Consider the following 16,478-nt stretch of genomic DNA (forward strand, 5'->3'; position numbering starts at 1 on the left):
GAACTCATTGGAGGTTACCACACAGGAACTGCCCTTTTTTTTTTTTGCTTTGTTTTTGGTATCACGAATCTACACTTACGTGACGAATATTATGTTTACTAGGCTCTCCCCTATACCAGGTCTCCCCTATAAACCCTTTTACAGTCACTGTCCATCAGCATAGCAAAATGTTGTAGAATCACTACTTGCCTTCTCTGTGTTGTATAGCCCTCCCTTTTCTCCTACCCCCCCATGCATGTTAATCTTAATGCCCCCCTACTTCTCCTCCCCTTATCCCTCCCTACCCACCCATCCTCCCCAGTCCCTTTCCCTTTGGTACCTGTTAGTCCATTCTTGAGTTCTGTGATTCTGCTGCTGTTTTGTTCCTTCAGTTTTTCCTTTGTTCTTATATTCCACAGATAAGTGAAATCATTTGGTATTTCTCTTTCTCCGCTTGGCTTGTTTCACTGAGCATAATACCCTCCAGCTCCATCCATGTTGCTGCAAATGATTGGATTTGCCCTTTTCTTATGGCTGAGTAGTATTCCATTGTGTATATGTACCACATCTTCTTTATCCATTCATCTATTGATGGACATTTAGGTTGCTTCCAATTCTTGGCTATTGTAAATAGTGCTGCAATAAACATAGGGGTGCATCTGTCTTTCTCAAACTTGATTGCTGCATTCTTAGGGTAAATTCCTAGGAGTGCAATTCCTGGGTCAAATGGTATGTCTGTTTTGAGCATTTTGATGTACCTCCATACTGCTTTCCACAATGGTTGAACTAACTTACATTCCCACCAGCAGTGTAGGAGGGTTCCCCTTTCTCCACAGCCTCGCCAACATTTGTTGTTGTTTGTCTTTTGGATGGCAGCCATCCTTACTGGTGTGAGGTGATACCTCATTGTAGTTTTAATTTGCATTTCTCTGATAATTAGCGATGTGGAGCATCTTTTCATGTGTCTGTTGGCCATCTGTATTTCTTTTTTGGAGAACTGTCTGTTCAGTTCCTCTGCCCATTTTTTAATTGGGTTATTTGTTTTTTGTTTGTTGAGGCGTGTGAGCTCTATATATTCTGGACGTCAAGCCTTTATCGGATGTGTCATTTTCAAATATATTCTCCCATACTGTAGGGATCCTTCTTGTTCTATTGATGGTGTCTTTTGCTGTACAGAAGCTTTTCAGCTTAATATAGTCCCACTTACTAATTTTTGCTGTTGTTTTCCTTGCCCGGGGAGATATGTTCAAGAAGAGGTCACTCATGTTTATGTCTAAGAGGTTTGTGCCTATGTTTTCTTCCAAGAGTTTAATGATTTCATGGCTTACATTCAGGTCTTTGATCCATTTTGAGTTTACTTTTGTATATGGCGTTAGACAATGGTCCAGTTTCATTCTCCTACATGTAGCTGTCCAGTTTTGCCAGCACCACCTGTTGAAGAGACTGTCATTTCGCCATTGTATGTCCATGGCTCCTTTATCAAATATTAATTGACCATATATGTCTGGGTTAATGTCTGGATTCTCTAGTCTGTTCCATTGGTCTGTGGCTCTGCTCTTGTGCCAGTACCAAATTGTCTTGATTACTATGGCTTTATAGTAGAGCTTGAAGTTGGGGAGTGAGATCCCCCCTACTTTATTCTTCTTTCTCAGGATTGCTTTGGCTATTCTGGGTCTTTGGTGTTTCCATATGAATTTTTGAATTATTTGTTCCAGTTCATTGAAGAATGTTGATGGTAGTTTCACAGGGATTGCATCAAATCTGTATATTGCTTTGGGCAGGATGGCCATTTTGACGATATTAATTCTTCCTAGCCACGAGCATGGGATGAGTTTCCATCTGTTAGTGTCCCCTTTAATTTCTCTTAAGAGTGACTTGTAGTTTTCAGAGTATAAGTCTTTCACTTCTTTGGTTAGGTTTATTCCTAGGTATTTTATTTTTTTTGATGCAATTGTGAATGGAGTTGTTTTCCTGATTTCTCTTTCTGTTGGTTCATTTTTAGTATATAGGAAAGCCACAGATTTCTGTGTGTTGATTTTGTATCCTGCAACTTTGCTGTATTCCGATATCAGTTCTAGTAGTTTTGGGGTGGAGTCTTTAGGGTTTTTTATGTACAGTATCATGTCATCTGCAAATAGTGACAGTTTAACTTCTTCTTTACCAATCTGGATTCCTTGTATTTCTTTATTTTGTCTGATTGCCGTGGCTAGGACCTCCAGTACTATGTTAAATAACAGTGGAGAGAGTGGGCATCCCTGTCTAGTTCCCGATCTCAGAGGAAATGCTTTCAGCTTCTCGCTGTTCAATATAATGTTGGCTGTGGGTTTATCATAGATGGCCTTTATTATGTTGAGGTACTTGCCCTCTATTCCCATTTTGCTGAGAGTTTTTAACATGAATGAATGTTGAACTTTGTCAAATGCTTTTTCAGCATCTATGGAGATGATCATGCGGTTTTTGTCTTTCTTTTTGTTGATGTGGTGGATGATGTTGATGGACTTTCGAATGTTGTACCATCCTTGCATCCCTGGGATGAATCCCACTTGGTCATGGTGTATGATCCTTTTGATGTATTTTTGAATTCGGTTTGCTAATATTTTGTTGAGTATTTTTGCATCTACGTTCATCAGGGATATTGGTCTCTAGTTTTCTTTTTTGGTGGGGTCTTTGCCTGGTTTTGGTATTAGGGTGATGTTAGCTTCATAGAATGAGTTTGGGAGTATCCCCTCCTCCTCTATTTTTTGGAAAACTTTAAGGAGAATGGGTATTATGTCTTCCCTGTATGTCTGATAAAATTCCGAGGTAAATCCATCTGGCCCGGGGGTTTTGTTCTTTGGTAGTTTTTTGATTACCGCTTCAATTTCGTTGCTGGTAATTGGTCTGTTTAGATTTTCTGTTTCTTCCTGGGTCAATCTTGGAAGGTTATATTTTTCTAGGAAGTTGTCCATTTCTCCTAGGTTTCCCAGCTTGTTAGCATATAGGTTTTCATAGTATTCTCCAATAATTCTTTGCATTTCCGTGGGGTCCGTCGTGATTTTTCCTTTCTCGTTTCTGATACTGTTGATTTGTGTTGACTCTCTTTTCTTCTTAATAAGTCTGGCTAGAGGCTTATCGATTTTGTTTATTTTCTCGAAGAACCAGCTCTTGGTTTCATTGATTTTTGCTATTGTTTTATTCTTCTCAATTTTATTTATTTCTTCTCTGATCTTTATTATGTCCCTCCTTCTGCTGACCTTAGGCCTCATCTGTTCTTCTTTTTCCAATTTCGATAATTGTGACATTAGACCATTCATTTGGGATTGCTCTTCCTTTTTTAAATATGCTTGGATTGCTATATACTTTCCTCTTAAGACTGCTTTTGCTGCGTCCCACAGAAGTTGGGGCTTAGTGTTGTTGTTGTCATTTGTTTCCATATATTGCTGGATCTCCATTTTGATTTGGTCATTGATCCATTGATTATTTAGGAGCGTGTTGTTAAGCCTCCATGTGTTTGTGAGCCTCTTTGCTTTCTTTGTACAGTTTATTTCTAGTTTTATGCCTTTGTGGTCTGAAAAGTTGGTTGGTAGGATTTCAATCTTTTGGAATTTTCTGAGGCTCTTTTTGTGGCCTAGTATGTGGTCTATTCTGGAGAATGTTCCATGTGCACTTGAGAAGAATGTATATCCCGCTGCTTTTGGATGTAGAGTTCTATAGATGTCTATTAGGTCCATCTGCTCTACTGTGTTGTTCAGTGCTTCCGTGTCCTTACTTATTTTCTGCCCAGTGGATCTATCCTTTGGGGTGAGTGGTGTGTTGAAGTCTCCTAGAATGAATGCATTGCAGTCTATATCCCCCTTTAGTTCTGTTAGTATTTGTTTCACATATGCTGGTGCTCCTGTGTTGGGTGCATATATATTTAGAATGGTTATATCCTCTTGTTTGACTGAGCCCTTTATCATTATGTAGTGTCCTTCTTTATCTCTTGTTACTTTCTTTGTTTTGAAGTCTATTTTGTCTGATATTAGTACTGCAACCCCTGCTTTCTTCTCACTGTTGTTTGCTTGAAGTATGTTTTTCCATCCCTTGACTTTTAGTCTGTACATGTCTTTGGGTTTGAGGTGAGTTTCTTGTAAGCAGCATATAGATGGGTCTTGCTTTTTTATCCATTCTGTTACTCTGTGTCTTTTGATTGGTGCATTCAACCCATTAACATTTAGGGTGACTATTGAAAGATATGTACTTATTGCCATTGCAGGCTTTCAATTCGTGGTTACCAAAGGTTCAAGGTTAGCCTCTTTAGTATCTTACTGCCTAACTTAGCTCGCTTATTGAGCTGTTATATACACTATCTGGAGAGTCTTTTCTTCTCTCCCTTCTTGTTCCTCCTCCTCGATTCTTCATATGTTGGGTGTTTTGTGCTGTGCTCTTTCTAGGAGTGCTCCCATCTAGAGCAGTCCCTGTAAGATGTTCTGTAGAGGTGGTTTGTGGAAAGCAAATTCCCTCAGCTTTTGTTTGTCTGGGAATTGTTTAATCCCACCATCATATTTGAATGATAGTCGTGCTGGATACAGTATCCTTGGTTCAAGGCCCTTCTGTTTCATTGTATTAAATATATCATGCCATTCTCTTCTGGCCTGTAGGGTTTCTGTTGAGAAATCTGACGTTAGCCTGATGGGTTTTCCTTTATAGGTGACCTTTTTCTCTCTAGCTGCCTTTAACACTCTTTCCTTGTCCTTGATCTTTGCCATTTTAATTATTATGTGTCTTGGTGTTGCCCTTCTTGGATCCTTTCTGTTGGGGGTTCTGTGTATTTCCGTGGTCTGTTTGATTACTTCCTCCCCCAGTGTGGGGAAGTTTTCAGCAATTATTTCTTCTAAGATACTTTCCATCTCTTTTCCTCTCTCTTCTTCTTCTGGGACCCCTATAATACGGATATTGTTCCTTTTGGATTGGTCACACAGTTCTCTTAATATTGTTTCATTCCTGGAGATCCTTTTGTCTCTCTCTATGTCAGCTTCTATGCGTTCCTGTTCTCTGATTTCAATTCCATCAATGGCCTCTTGCATTCTATCCATTCTGCTTATAAACCCTTCCAGAGTTTGTTTCATTTCTGCGATCTCCTTTCTGGCATCTGTGATCTCCTTCCGGACTTCATCCCATTTCTCTTGCGTATTTCTCTGCATCTCTGTCAGCATGTTTATGATTCTTATTTTGAATTCTTTTTCAGGAAGACTGGTTAGGTCTGTCTCCTTCTCTGGTGTTGTCTCTGTGATCTTTGTCTGCCTGTAGCTTTGCCTTTTCATGGTGATAGGAATAGTCTGCAGAACTGGGACGAGTGACGGCTGGAAGGACTTCCTTTCTTGTTGGTTTGTGGCCCTCCTCTCCTGGGAGAACAGCGACCTCTAGTGGCTTGTGCTGGGCAGCTGCGCGCAGACAGGGTTCCTGCTTCCTGCCCGGCTGCTATGGAGTTAATCTCCGCTGTTGCTGTGGGCGTGGCCTAGCTCGGGCAGCTACTCCAAAATGGTGGAGTCGCGTTGGAGCAGGAGCTGCTGGGAGGCTATTTATCTCCGTAAGGGGCCTCCCTGCTCCCTGCAGCCCAGGGGTTAGGGTGCCCAGAGATCCCGGATTCCCTACCTCTGTATTAAGTGACCCGCCCTGCCCCTTTAAGCCTTCCAAAAAGCACCCGCCAAAACAAAACGACCACCAAAAAAGAGAAAAAAAAAGTTTTAAATTAAAAAAAAAAAGTTTTCAATTTAAAAAAAAAAAAAAAGGTGGTTGTTCGTTTTTCTTTATTCTCCGGTGCCAGCCTCAGGCCTCTGCTCACCGGTCTTTCTGCCCTGTTTCCCTAGTATTGGGGTCCCTATCCCTTTAAGACTTCCAAAAAGCACTCGCCAAAACAAAACAGCAAAAAAGCAAAAAAAAAAATGGTCGCGCGCTTTTCTTATGTCCTCCGACACCCGGGCTCCAGTGCCTGCTCACTGTTCTTGCTGCCCTGTTTTCCCAGTATCGAGGGCCCTGCACTCTGGCCCGGATGGCTGGGGCTGGGTGTTCGGCAGTCCTGGGCTCCGTCTCCCTCCCGCTCTGCCTGCTCTTCTCCCGCCGGGAGCTGGGGGGAGGGGCGCTCGGCTCCCGCGGGGCCGGGGCTTGTATCTTACCCCCTTCGCGAGGCGCTGGGTTCTCTCAGGTGCGGATGTGGTCTGGATATTGTCCTGTGTCCTCTGGTCTTTATTCTAGGAAGGGTTGTCTTTGTTGTATTTTCATAGATATATGTGGTTTTGGGAGGAGATTTCCGCTGCTCTACTCACGCCGCCATCTTCCGCCCCTCGAGAAAATATTATTTTGCAAACTGGCACAGGAGCTTTTACAGGTAAGGAATTGTCTTTCTTTAGAATAATGTCTTGAGAGATACCTAAGGAAAGTGAGTAGAAGCTCTGTACAGGTTGAAAAGAAACAATAAAAAGATTACAAAAACATTCTGTAAGAAACTGGGAAATATGGAAGGAAGGAGAAATGAATGAGGAGAAGAGGGGGAGAGAAGGCTGAGCAAAATGTCAGGAGGCTAAACTTTGGGTTGGTGGGAATAAAACAAGGAAATCAAGTTTTCAGTTTTAAAGTGGCTGCTAAGGAATACTGCATATTTGCCATATAGCCCCTTTGTGGCAAATTGTCTCTGAATTTTCAGGAAGTCTACTATACACAGCTGCCTCTTGTGAGTTTGGGTCAGGGGATGGATCTCTGGGAAAGGGCTCTAACTCACCCCTGGGTCAGTCCCCAATGAAGATAAAGGAACACCTGCAAGATACAGAGAGAAGAATGGAAATTCAGCAGAAGCCAGAAATCAAACCCTGAGGTTACCAGGAGAATGGGGAGCTCAGAAAAATGGCAGGGATTTTGTGGAGTGCATTAGTTTTTCCAAAGGACATGGAATGGGGTCTCCAGATGAGTTTTTATAAGTCTAAGGTGATATCTGACTTCACAAATAATGCAGGAGGCACTGACAGTATGATTCTGCAGATAAATATTAATCACTCCTTACCACTGTACTAGTGAAAAACCTTACTAAGGGTGATAGGCAGTGTGTGTTCCAATTTGGATCCTCTCCTTTCATCATCCTGTCCTGCTTTATTTGTTTCTGTTTTTCCCATGGTGCCATACTCCAATGTAGACCACGTTAGTCACACTGATAGGTTACTGTTTTATAATTATTCTTAAGTTGGTTAGCCACAGCAAAAAAATTACATTTATGACATCTATGTGTTGGGAGAAGTCTACTGAAAACTAAATTTTAAGCATGGTAGAAAAACCAGTATTCTGCAAAGAGCATATTCAATTCAACTAAAGTATTTATTCACTGAACTCAACAAAAATCCATGCACCAGATAGTCTGCTAGGTTCTGGAGCTTCCAATGTGAATAAAATCCAATTACCTGCCTTGGCTGGTTGTAAAAATTACAATACAATATGATAAATGCAAAATATAGTAATAATAATAATGGCATTTATGATATCATTGAAGAGGGCTACCTAATGAAGCCTGAAGGAGGGGTCAGGGTTAGGGTTGGCTTTTTGAATGGGCTGACAGGGGAGTTGGTTCTTAAAGGATGTGAAGAGTTAGGAGTTAAACTACAGGAGAAACTAGTTTAATGGAGAAGATGAAGAGTTCTGTTCTAAACATATGAGGTCCCAAGTGGAGATGGGAGGGAAAATAGATTTGAGTGAGAGATAGAAGAGGTGAATGGAAGTGGAGATGTGCCCTCTACAAGGGACAGCATAGGTAAAGACATGGAATGAAAAAAAGTACATAGGTTAAATAGAGAACTACAAACAATTTTGAGTTGCTAGAGACAAGATTAAGATATAAGGGATGCTCGAGAAAAAGGTAAAGGCTAGATAATAATGGGCTCTGTTAAAAAGTATAGACTATTCTGTCTGCAAAGGAGAAACACTAAAGAGTTTTCAGGCAGACAAGGGACACGACAAGATTAATTTAAATAAATTACTTCAGTGACTGTAAAGAGAACAATAGAAAGGGGTTGTAGTGGCATTTGTGTTGTACCTATATTTAGGTAGGCAAAACAAACATTTGTAAGCAAATTGTTGTTTTAGTCTAGGTAAAAGATGAAGAAATCCCTGAGGCATGGATACTAAAGATGAGGAGGCAGGCGCAGATCAGGCAATGCTTCGGAAGTTAAATTGTCAGGGCATCGTAATTGACTGGATTTGAGAAATGAAGGAGAGAGACTGATAAAGTATCTTCTCTTGGATGACAGATCTGGATAATGGGGTGATGAGTTAAGGTAGTGTCTACAGGAGAAACTAGTTTAATGGAGAAGATGAAGAGTTCTGTTCTAAACATATGAGGTCCCAGGTGCCTTTGGGACAGCCAGAATGAGCCAGAATAAACTAGAACTGAGGGCAGAGATGTGAGGTGAGCATCTTAATGCATAGATTATACATTACAATCTTAATGTATAGATTTTGTTAGATTTTCAGTCATAATTCCAACAGGGTACTTTGTGGAATTTGGACAACTGATTCTAAAATGCACATGGAGGGCTTCAGGGGCAAGAATAGGCAAGGTGATTCTGAAAAAGAAAATTAAGGGGAGAAACTATCGCAGTGTGGTACTAGAGCATAAATAGGTAAGTGGACAAATAGAACAATATACTTGGTATGAGTATCAAGACATAACTTGATATATGATGGAAGTGAAAGTACAAAGCAATAGGGAAAAGCTGATCTGTTCAATAAATGGTGTTGGGTCAATTGACTGTCCATATAAGGAAAAATTAGATCCTTCCCACTGGCACATAAATAAGTATTAAGGGGACTAAAGAGTTCAGTGTGAAAGGCAAAGTGAATAAAGCTTTCAGAAGATAATAGAGGAAAATATATTCATTCCTTCAGAGAAGGGAAGGCTTTTTTAAGGCATGAAAAACTTAAGAAATATAATAAATGAACATTTCTATTTAAGAAAAGATACCATAAACAATGTTAAAAGGCAAGACTAGGAGAAAATACTTGCAATTCAAATAACTAACAAAAGATTAGAGCACAGGACATATGTATGTGTGTATGTGTGTATATATATATACATATATATATATACACAGAGAGAGAGAGAGAGAGAGAAACATTTATAGATCAGTATTAAAAAGAGGAAATGCAACAGAAAAAAAATCATCAATGAATGTGAACAGGCAATTCAGAGACACAAAACCCAAAGTGCCAATAGCATATGAAAAGTTGTTTAACCTCTCTACAGGAAAATGCAAAATGCAAAATTGGATTGCTTTTCATATGTATGAGAATGACAAAACTTGAAAATCTGATAATGCTAAATATTGGCAAGGTTGGGAACATAAGAAACTCTCATAGTCTGTTGATGGGAAAGTAAATTGGTATAACTGTTATGGAAAGCAATTTACCAACATTTTGTAGAATGGAATAAGCGCGTACCCTATTACATGGCAATTCAATTTCTGGACATGTATCTGGAGAAACAGTTATTATCTGTACAAAGAGAAGTGCCTTCAAAATGGTAACTGCTTTATTGCTTGCAATCATAAAATTGTGTAAATTAGTGGTGTAAAAAGTTTAAATTAAAATGAATGGACAGGATCCATAAATATCAACATAGATAAATCTTGAAAAAACAAAACTGAACTGTATTCAGTTCAAAAAATAAATTCCTGAGTATATTAAGTACATCTTATTTTTTGGATGCATTTCAAAGAAAGTTGCAGACATGAGTGCGCTTCATTGGTCAGGAGGTTTTTGACTAGATGCGGGAGATAAGCTCATAAACCAAGGGAAGGAGCCAATGTTGAAAGTGTGATTGAAAGAAAAAGAAGAGAGAAAATAATTGCTTAGACCCTGAAAGAGGTGGGAGAGTTTGGCTTTTGAAAAAGGAGGGATTGTTCATACTCTGAGGCTGAAGGAAAAGATGCTGGTGGGGTGCAGATGTTGGAGATGTTGCTGAGTGGCCTCACTGTTGCTCCTTGAAATAGAAGGGTAGAAATGTTTGTTGAGAATGAGAGTCAGGAGTTGACTAGGTCTTGAGATACACAAAGATTAGGAGAGAATGGGAGAGGGAATTGATCTAAGAAAAGCTAGGGATTGATGGAGTCTCTGAGAGCCCAGTTGAGCTTGAATCTGTAGCAGCACAAGACTCTAGATTATGTGATTTTTCTCTAGTGCTCAGCTGTTTGAGGAGCAGAAAAATAATTTTTTTTTCCAAAGAATACTGTTGTAATGATCCAGAGTTGATGCTGCAAGACAGGGTGCAAGGGTATGGATGAGACTGGTGAGAGATTATTTCAGAAGAGCAATCATTAGGCATGGAACTCAGCGAAGAGGCAGGGCATGAGACTAAGAGAGTCTAGGAATGAAATAAAGAGATCAACAGATTGGAGTTCTCATGAAATGGAGAAATGGCCACTTTGTGGGGCCAAACTTACAGAGAACCCTTGTTCTAATTAGGCACATTGCTACCACTCCAAACATAGACATGTAACTCAGATAACCGTCCTATCTATGGTCTCTCCAAAAACTTTGTGGCAGCCCTCACCATATCTCTGCATTTTGACAGAACCTTTATCTGAGAACCAAATATTGTGCACCAAAGTATAATATTTGCAGCCCATCTCTCCCTCATCCCTATAATCCTCAGTCACTGATCAAAAGGGAAATGCTTCTGGTCATCTTTCCTCTCTTTGACCCTTGTTCTCTTAATGATCTAACACTTTCTCACTTCTTCAGCTTATCACTACGAACCCCACCTTTCTCATCTCTTGTCCTATGATTATGAGCCCCTTAATCATCTTTCCACTGAGCCACTGGAGCCACTATTTCATTGTAAATAAAACACTCTACATTCTTCATTTTTCTTCTTGGAAGTGTACTCTACACATCTTGCCTTGAATTAAGGGTCTCCTTCACAATTTGCCCTACAAATTCCTCTAGTCGGGACCATTCATTCTCTCATACACTTTTTTCTGTTGTGCTGTCAAGGCAGTTGGAGCGCAGGGCTGGCATCTGGCTGATCCCCCATTGCTACTTCCACACCATCATTCTCTAACTCTCATATAAAGGCCCATCCTTCTCTTAAGGATGAGCTCTACCCTCTCCTTCTCCCTGCCAGGAACCAACCTCCTGTTTCTTTTCAGTTCCCGAAGACTTTGAGACTTACTTATAGTTGTCTTCTTTATTCCCCCTCCTCCCACCATCCTAGGAGTTCAATAACTTAGCTTGTTTTGGTACCTCCTTAACCCTGCTGACCTTTTCCTCCACTCTACTTTGTTATCCACTTCCCAGGACTACATTGTGTATCCTGTCATCACTCAGATAATCTTAAATTCCACCACCCACTTTCTGACCAAAAGCTTCTAAACTTCTCACTCTGACCTAGTTGTCTTGCTAAGGATGTCCTGTTATAGACTCATGGGAAAATGACTAAAAAACTTTCCAGCTTTTTTCTTCTCAATACTAGCAATCATCCCTGATCAGTAACGCTGAGGCATTCAGGAGCTGCTATGACCATCTTCCTCCATCTTAAGATGACAGCTTACTAAGGATATATTTTAGATATTTTTTTTTTGTTCTTCACTCACAGGAGTCCTAAATAGGCTCCAGCTTTTATAACCAATGTCTTGACACCTTTATTATACCAGAGGCAAATTACAAATGGTCCAGTGGAACCTCTACATGTTGACCAAAAATGATAATATTTGGGTATTATCTCTTAGTGTAACGTGAGGACAATGGAATTATTTAAAAAATCTCTCCTCTAGAATCCTTTAGCTTTGATTTTTTTATTGCATTTTTTGAGGACTCATTAGAACTACAAAGCTAAAGAAGGGATCATTTTCTTTGGAGAGGCTGTAGTAATTTGGTGTTTTTTATAGTTACTAAGGAGAACACAGAAATCAATTTACTAAAGATTGCGCACTTCGTAGATCGTGTTACTTAATAGATGGTTGGTACTGTGTAATGCAGTCAGAGCTGGGTTACTCTGAAGATATGGTGTTCAGAGCACTGACATAAGCAGAAGTACACAAAAACACATGCAAAATTTTTAACAGTTTGATGTTTGTCATTTCTAAAACAAGTTCTCGAGTTGTCGTCCCCGAAAAAAAAATCAGAACTTTGTTACTACATTTAACAATTTTCCAAAAAGAATTTTCTTTTCGTGACATGGGGTGAGCTGGGGTACCTTATTATTTTCAGTGCTTAGGTCAGTTGGGCCCTGATGTTGGGGGCCCTTGTGGTTACATCTGAGTGTTTTTATTCTCTTTGCATTCCTGTAGGTGGATGCTGAGGTGAGGTCTTTATTTTGGAAGAGGTTTTACCAAGAAGAAATAACCGGTGGAGGTATGTCTCTGGCCTGTTCCACTGTTTTCCCAAACAATATTGTCATGGTTGGTACAAACAGTTTCCTTCTTGTAGGGGACATGGGCCCGGGGTAAAAGAGCACTCAGAAACCTAAGAAGGTTTCTTCATCTTTCTTGGTGCCAAAGATCAGTTTCTAATGGATAATCAGTATTGAATGTTGCTGTGAGGAGACTCAGCACCACTTAAGTTCTCTACATCAACCTCAGTTTCCCCACTTAGAATACTCACTCTTTCCACCTGACTAGCTTCCAAAATTGACTTGTGCTGTAGCTTTGGCTTTTATCCAACTTCTTTCTACTCAGAATTCAGTGGAATGAATGGCAGTCACCCAACCACTTGAAGCTTGCTGTCCTACAGTCTTGAACAGAGACTGAGGCAAAGTAGAGAAATAGTTCCTTTTAAATACAGACCCCTTCTGTATTTTCCTTTATTCCATTAGATTTTGCCAAAGACTCAGGATGCAGGATGCTCTCTTGATGGGGGACACACAAGGTTGAAAAGGGGAACATACTGAGCAATGAGGAACAGCTGAGAGCTACAAAGATAGGGCTGTGCTCATGTATAAATAGAAATGTTGCTGCTACCCTGATGAATCAGACCAGATGTTTCTCTGATGTCTTTGTTTGGTCCTTTGGTTTTTTAAAAAAAGTATAATTTTGCTAAAATTATATGTGGGGCCAAGAATGTGGCACAAATGCTTTAAGCTTAAATAATATGTAAAAAAATAAAATTACTGAGAAAACCTTTATCAACAAGAAAATATCCATTTAGAAAAGGATAGAAAAGGGCAGGAAGGGAACAATCTGTTGGTGGGTTTGATGAACTGAGATTCAAGAGATTTGAATTCAGATCCTCCCTCTGTCACTAATAGTGTGACATTTGACAAACCATGTCATTTCCATAGGTCTAGGTATATTTAATTTTTAAATGGAGGGCAGGGGAGAGAAAGGGGTTTTCAGGGCTGGGTTTATTAAACTGATTTTTTTGTGTGTGTCATTTGTGACCCCAAACATCTATGAACCCCAACCAGGTTTTATTTTTCAGTTTAATTATGTTTCCTAGCTTCTGGTTTCATCAAGTAGTTCATATATGAAAGACATTGTGGGGGATATGCATGAATAACAAAAGGCCTCTGCCCTCAAGATGCTTATAATCTAATAGCAGATATTAAAATTACACAAAGGATATGCCACAATACATACTGTGGTTGGTTACAGAGGCAGACAGAATGAAGGCCATGGGAACTCAGAGGAGGCAGAGATCATGGCCAGTTTGGAGGATAGGAAATGACTTACTGGAGGAAGACACTGGCATTTGACAGGAGTGGAAGGAAGGACTTGAAGGTTGGTGGGTTCTTAGCAGGTGGAGATGGAGGAAAGAACATTCCCAGTATAAGAAGCATGTAGAGGCAAGGGGCAAGGAAAGTGCTGGATGTTCTGGGGAACAGTGAGCCACCTGGGTTGACTGAGCACAGGCAAGGAGTCAGGTGGCAGTGGTGGTTTGGGACCACACTTGGAAGGTCCTTGTGATCTCTGTAGCACATGCACGTTAGCAGGCAGCAGGGAGTTGTTTTGGAGCTTGCATGTCACCTGGTCAGAACTGTGTTTCAGGAAAATTCACTTGCAGCAGAGTACAGGATGAACTGGAGGTAGAACGGCCTCAGGGGAAAGAAGACAGCTAAAAAGTTAATGCATAATCCTGGTGAAAGCTAATCAGGCTGTAGCTGGATGGTGTCAGTGAGAATGGAAAGCAGGGGTTGGATTTGTGCCAAGCTCAGGTGGAGAAGAGGACTCAAAGGCGACTCCATGTTTAAGCCAGTCTGAGGTAGAACCTTCTGATTCATGAAGGGAAGGGTGTTTGGGCAGGGGGAAGGGAGAAAGAGTTCCCTTTGCATGCACTGAGTCTGAGGTAAAGGAAGCATGTCTGAGTGGAAGTGTTCAACCCTTATTACATACTCCTGACAGGACCTTAGTACAGTGGGTGGAGCTGGAGATGGATATCTTAAATCCAACATTATCCAAGTGAGAACTGAAATAATAGAAGTGAATAGATCACAAGGGAACTGGAGAACAAGACAGGAGGAAGATGAACAACAGAATCTTGAGAAATGCCTAAATTCTTCCCTTTTGATGAACAGGACCTGGTCAAAGTATAGAATATGATCAGTAGAGTGCTGCAGCACTGTGTTCAGGGAGAAAGACAATATTGTAAAGGAGTGGCTGGACAGTTTAAAGGTGCATTACTGCTTGGGGGATTAGCTGCTTAGAGGTGGTGTCTTGATAGCCTAGAAGGGACTGTATATAAGAGTCAAGAGCATTTGTGATGAGGGAACCTCTTGTGTGTGTGCTTTCTGATAGATGAATAGAGGAGAAAACTGCATATGTAATTGGCCCTCAGGTTGTGACAACCAAGATTCCAAATCCTTCTCTCTACTTACTACAGGCATACCCCTCTTCTCGAAAGTTTGCATTATGCTACTTTGCTTTTTATGAAAGACCTACATTAGTACCTGTTTTCAATGACTGAAATAAATCTGAAAAGGATTTTCACTTTTAGGAAAAAATGTGAAAAGTGAAAATAGAGCTCAGTGTTTATTTTTAATGAACCATTATAGAAGCAGCATGCACCCCAGCAGGGCAATGGCCCTGCAAAGCTCCTCCTTCCCTGGGAGCTACACTCAGCATCTCAGCCTCAAGCAGCCATAGCTTTGCACTGTCTGTGAGCATCTGAGCCTTATCTCGATTTATTCTGTGCATCCATTAGCAAGATGTGTCCTAAGGTATCAGTAAAACCTAAGAGAGGTTATTTTTTGGATCTGGGAACACTCAAAAATTTTTCCATATAAATTAATGGCAATTGCTTCTTTGATTTATGTCATTTCAACTTAGTAAAGATTTCATAGGAATGCTCTATTTTCAAAGAGTGGGGGTAAACCTGTAGTGGCAATGTGTTATCAGAGCCTAAGGCCTCTTTCTTTCCTAAAAACCTCAGATTATTACCAACCTCTGTTTTTTAAGACTATAAACTGGAGAATTTATTATTATTTTTCCTCCATAGATTCCCAGTTTTTTGTTCTCACTAATTCTGTACTGGATCTTGGGTTTGATTCTTGGAGTTGAATTCCAATGACAATAAATATGTAGATCATCTCTGGGAACTTAGTGTCCAAAGCTCTGGAGGGAGAAAAAGGAGGAGGGGGTAGGGTAGCCAGGGAAATTAAACTTTAGCTCTATTGTAGCTCACACACAAAGGCCTGTTTGCAACCTACAATGCAAACTAAGACTTTATCAGCCAAGGATTTATTGTCACATCAAAATGTGGGAATGATTACATCAGGGAGATATCACTGGTACAAATCCAAGTAGGATTAACTGCCTCTTAGTAATGCAAATTGGTTTATCACTTTTGTTTTTCTTCAATATTTTTCTTCAGTGATAGTAATTTGCAAAAATGATGAGATATTTACTTTTGGCTCCACAACTATTAGAACAACTCCGCCCACCAAAAGGAAACAATAAAACACTTAAAGAATCTATATCCATCAGTGAATTAAAAAATTAGGAGACTAGGGTTTTAATCTGTCTACTAACTAGCTACATTACTTTAGATAGGTTGCTTAATAGAATTCCATGCTTCAATTTTTCCATTAGCTAAATGAAGATTTAAAAAATACTGGATTTGTTTATTTCATAAAATTATTATTCAGGTTGTGGAAGTATTTTTTCTTTATGTTATAAAAGTTAGCTAAACTCCAGACATAGTCTTACTTAGGCAACTAGATAACCACTGCAGGTAGTCAGGGGTCAGGACGGAGAGTGTAGCAGGGACCAGGATTCAGAGGCTGGTTGGAGAAAGTAGGGTTACTGGGGATTGGCAGAAACTTTTCTTCATCTGGAGAATGAATGATGCCACTAAGACACTAAGCTTGAAAAAACCTTCTGTGCACCAGTCCTAATGCTGCTTTGAGATAATTGCTTGAGTAAACACATTTCTTATGTATTGACTTATAAAGAGATGCTCAAATTTGTACATCTGATGCCCATAATTGACTTGCTCTGACTTCTGTTACCATGACTTCAACAGTAATTCAGCATAAATGAAAGTGTTCTAGCTCTCTACAGTGCTGG

Source organism: Manis pentadactyla, chromosome 9, assembly GCF_030020395.1.
Source record: "Manis pentadactyla isolate mManPen7 chromosome 9, mManPen7.hap1, whole genome shotgun sequence".
Taxonomy (NCBI): Eukaryota; Metazoa; Chordata; class Mammalia; order Pholidota; family Manidae; genus Manis; species Manis pentadactyla.